This window comes from Erpetoichthys calabaricus, chromosome 16, assembly GCF_900747795.2.
Source record: "Erpetoichthys calabaricus chromosome 16, fErpCal1.3, whole genome shotgun sequence".
Taxonomy (NCBI): Eukaryota; Metazoa; Chordata; class Cladistia; order Polypteriformes; family Polypteridae; genus Erpetoichthys; species Erpetoichthys calabaricus.
The window spans coordinates 62,680,483-62,686,482 of NC_041409.2; positions in this window are offsets into that span (position 1 = coordinate 62,680,483).

The following is a 6,000-nucleotide window of genomic DNA, read 5'->3' on the forward strand; positions in this document are numbered from 1 at the left end:
TGTGTGCGTACGCACGTATGTACGTATGTGTGTGTGTGCGTACGCACGTACGTATGTGTGTGTACGCACGTCGTACGTATGTATGTGTGTACGTACGTAGTACGTATGTGTGTGTGTGCGTACGCACGTAGTACGTATGTGTGTGTGTGTGTGCGTATGTGTGTGTGTACGTACGTTTGTAATACGTATGTATGTGTGTACGTACGTATGTGTGTATGTACGTACGTAGTACGTATGTGTGTGCGTACGCACGTACGTAGTACGTATGTGTGTGTGTGCGTACGCACGTACGTATGTGTGTGTGCGTACGTACGTACGTATGTGTGTGTGCGTACGTACGTACGTATGTGTGTGTACGTACGCACGTACGTGTGTGTGTGTGTATGTATGTGTGTATGTGTGTGCGTACGCACGTACATAGTACGTATGCATGTGTGTGCGTACGCACATACGTAGTACGTATGCGTGTGTGTGCGTACGCACGTACGTAGTACATAAGCGTGTGTGTGCGTATGTATGTGTGTACGTACGTACGTACGTATATGTGTATGTATGTGTGTGCGTATGCACGTACGTGTGTATGTGTGTGCGTACGCACGTACGTGTGTGTGTGTGTGCGTACGCACGTAGGTATGTGTGTGTGTACGTACGTATATATTTGTGTATGTATGTGTGTATGTGTGTGCGTACGCACGTAAGTAGTACGTATGTATGTTTGTGCGTACGTAGTGCATATGTGTGTGCGTACGTAGTACGTATGTGTGTGTGTATGTACGTAGTACGTATGTATGTGTTGTGAACAGCGCTATATAGCGCCCGACCCGGCACAGACTCAGGCAGAGGCATGTACTTAATTAAAACAGCTTTTATTTTCTCTTCAGCCGTAGGGCACGCCTTCCCCGTGTCCCACAGGCCCAACACAGTCCCAAAAGCACTTAACCTTTTAACTGCCAACTCCCTAAATATTCCTCATGCCAGGAGAAATCTGAACAATTTTTGTTTTTTTACTTTACATTTATTCAAGCAGTATTTACCTGCTGAAATACCTGCTGAAATGTTTCAAATAAATGGTCAATCAAAGGACGTAGCTTGAACAAGCGGTCACGGTTTGGATCTTTCATATCTGGCTCAGATAACGGGCAGCAGTCCAGTTGAGATGCTGGGGATACACCCACTCATCGCCATCATCAGATGCGTCGTCATTCACAGTATCATGCAGCGCACGTTGCTGATCATCATTGTCGCTAAAATCTTCTTCAGAACTGCTACAATCATGATCAGAATTATTGTCCAAAATCGCCTGCAAAACCTCACTTGAAGTCAGTTTACGTTTTGCCATATTCACAGCTTTCACTTTCGAATCACATCACGTGAGCGGTCAATACAAGCGCAGAGTTGTCGAAATACAACGTAGTAATAATACCCACGCCAAACTGTCCGTTATACTACGCGCCAGGCATTCACATAATCACAGGCAAATGTGCCGGATAATTCCGGCAGTAAGGCGTCAGCAATAAAGCTACGATGCCGGATATATCCGGCAGAGAGCGGTTAAGGGGTTAAATATAGCACAACAAACACTCTCTCTCTCTCTCTCTTCTCCCTTTACCACCACTCCTCCTCAGGCTTAGTCCTCCTCCTCCCGACTCTGGCTCTCTCGAGTGGTGGTGGCTGGCCTTTTTTATATCCCACCCGGAAGTATTCCAGGTGCTTGATCACCTGGGCCTATTTGCATTTCTGGGTGGGGCTGAGGAATTGACCAGCCGAGCTGCCAAGTCCATGCAGCTCACCCTGGTGGCCATCCGAGCCTCCAACCAGGCTGTGGAGGACTCCATCTCCCATGGAGCCATGCGTCCTGTTGGGGAATCATCGTCCGCCATGGAGGCTGCCACCAAGCGTCCCGGGGGAGGTATTGAGCTGTCCATGGAGGCTCCCCCGGAACAGATGCAGTAGGGGCGTCCCTGCCGGGCATGGGACCCGGCTGTCCTTCACAGTGTGTACGTACGTGTGTATGTATGTACGTACGTACGTACGTGTGTATGTGTGTACGTATGTACGTGTGTATGCGTGTACGTACGTATGTATGTATATGTGTATGTGTGTACGTACGTACGTATGTGTGTATGTGTGTTCGTATGCGTGCGTGCGTGCGTGTGTGCGTACGTACGTCGTGCGCGTACGTAAACACAATGGCCTAAAGAGTGGTGTGTCCCCAGCTTGCAAAATTCCAATTTAAATGCACGGTTGTTCAAGACTGAAATAAACTTGACGAATCCAAGGATGTTCCGTCTTCACAATTCAGAGTCCCTGCAGTTCAGGAGTGTGCTGGTCAAATGACCAAGACCTGGGCATCTTTATATCTAGAAGATCAGAATGTGTGGAGCTTAGTGGGATCAGACGTGATGTGACTTGGTGTTGGGCAGGACTTTAGCTGCTGGAGGACGAAAACAGAAATGTTGAGGTAGAACTGGTGCAACTCCCCTTATACCCTCTCCAAGAATTTCCCTTGAGAGACTCTCCAGACTTGCACTTGTGACAGTATACCGTGTCTTTGGAAGGACGGTGTTTGTGATGTCCTGTCACCAGTTGCTTATCTTGTGTCTCCTTTAAAGATTTCATTGTGCCCTGTGCAAGGTTCTTGTATGGTCAATTTGTGGTTCTTCATATGCTGCGACGACTTGCAAAGCCTTTTATATTTTTCATATTCTTTCCGGTGATCAACACGAAGATAAGGAAAAAGATGGGTTGTTGAACTCTCTTTAACCAACATTGACCTTTGACATATTTTGTAAATTGTTGTTCTTGTTTAATGTGACAACCAGGCAACCTCCTTGTGAACAGAGCTGAGCCATCTACAGTTGAAGGTTCAGAATGTGAGGCGTCTCTGTGTCTTCCTCTGATCTTTCATCACTCATTTACCCAACATGTTTCTAGTTCAAATGCTAACGTGACATTCATATCACAGGCACTACATCCTGGCAGGCCTTGGTGTACCATGAAAGTTACTGACTGGCTTTTGTGAAATGCAAGGAGGCCATTTGCCAGAATAACAACATCAACATCATCCCAATTTCCAATCGGCCACTCCTAGTCTACCGCATCTTGTGCATTCAAGTGTATTGCGGTTAACGTTTCAAATTCATTTTCATGATCTGCCTTTTATTACACCTGCTGTACAGTTTTAAGATAATTTTATTGTTTGTGTGGTTTCTTTTTGGGGTTAATTTAGTTAAATGTAGTGCCTGATGACATCTTTACCATATTCCTATGCTCCTTTACTCCGATGAACCTCCTAGTGAGCTTCTGGAAAGCTGCGAACTCAGCCTGGACAAGATGGGCGCCGTGTTTGAGGACCGCAATGTCTATATGTTGCATATGATGTACCAAGCGATGGGAGTCTGTCTGTACATGCAGGACTGGGAAGGAGCGTTGCGATACGGGGAGAAGATCATCCACACGTACTACGTGCGTGCGTACGCACACACATACATGCGTACTACGTGCGTGCATACGCACACACATACATGCGTACTACGTGCGTGCGTACGCACACACACACACGTACACACACACACACACACACGTACGTACGTACGTACGCACACACAAGTACGTACATACGTACGCACACACAAGTACGTACGTACGTACGCACACACACATACACGTACGTACGTACGTATTCACACACACGTACGTACACACACACGTACACACACACACACGTACGTACGTACGTATACACACAGACGTACGTACACACACACGTACACACACACACATATACACACGTACACACAAACACGTACACATACACACACACACGTACGTATGTACGTACGTACACACACACACACACGTACATACGTACATACACACACACACGTACGTACGTACGTACACACATACACGTACATATGTACACACACACACGTACGTACGTACGCACATACACACGTACGTATATACGCACACACACACACACACGTACACACACACGTACGTACACACACACACGTACACACACACGTACACACACACACACACGTACGTACGTACGTACACACACACACGTACGTACGTACACACATACACACATACACACACATGTACGTACGTACGCACACACGTACGTACGTGCGTACGCACACACGTACGTACACACTCACACACACACACGTACGTACGTACACACACACACACACGTACGTACACACACACACGTACGTACACAAACACATACGTACACACGTACACACACGTACGTATGTACACACACACACGTACACACGTACACACACACACGTACGTACGTACATACACACACGTATGTACGTACACACACACGTACGTATGTACGTACACACACACGTACGTATGTACGTACACACACACGTACGTACGTACGTACACACACACGTACGTACACACAAACACACACGTACGTACGTACGTACGTACACACACACACGTACACATACACACGTACACACACACACGTACGTACGTACGTACAAACACACGTACGTACGTACGTACACACACACACGTACACATACACACGTACACACACACGTACATAAACACGTACACACACACGTACACACACACATACGTACACACACACACACGTACACACGTACGTACACACACACACGTACACACGCACGTACGTACGTAAGTACACACACATACGTACGTACACACACACACGTTCGTACTTACGCACACACACACGTACGTACGTACGTACACACACACGTACGTACACACACACACACGTACACACACACACGTACGTACACACACACGTACACACACACGTACACGTACACACACACGTACGTACGTACACACATACATACATACACACAAACGTACGTACGTACACACACGTACGTATGTACGTACGTACATACACACACACGTACGTACGTACGTACACACACACGTACGTACACACACACACACACACACACGTACGTACGTACGTATATACACACACACATACGTACACACACACACGTACACACACACACATATATACACACGTACACACACACACGTACACATACGTACGTACGTACACACACACACACGTACGTTCGTACACACATACACACACACATACGTACACACACACGTACATACGTACGTACACACACACACGTACGTACGTACACACACATATACACACACACATACGTGCACACGTACATACGTACACACGCACACGTACGTACACACACACACATACACACGTACGTACGTACACACACACACGTACGTACGTACACACACACACATACACACACACGTACGTACGTACACACACACATACAAACACACATACGTGCACACGTACGTACGTACACACGCACACGTACGTACACACACACAAGTACGTACGTACACACACACGCACGTACGTACATACGCACACACACACGTACGTACGTACACACACACACGTACACACACACGTACGTACACACACACACGTACACACACACGTACGTACACACACAGACACGTACAAACACACGTACACGTACACACACACACGTACATACGTACACACACGTACGTACGTACACACACACATACACACACACATACATGTACACGTACGTACGTACACACGCACACGTACGTACACACACAAACGTACACTCGTACACGTACACACACACGTACGTACGTACGCACACACACGTACGTACGAACGTACGCACACACACGTACACAAACACACATATACACACGTACACACACGTACACACACATACACATACACACACACACCGTACACACACACACACACACGTGCGTACGTACACACACACACGTACATACATACGCACACACACACGTTAGTACGTACGTACACACACACACACGTACACACACACGTACACACACACGTACGTACGTATGTACACACAAACACGTACATACGTACACACACAAACGTATGTACGTACGTACACACACACGTAC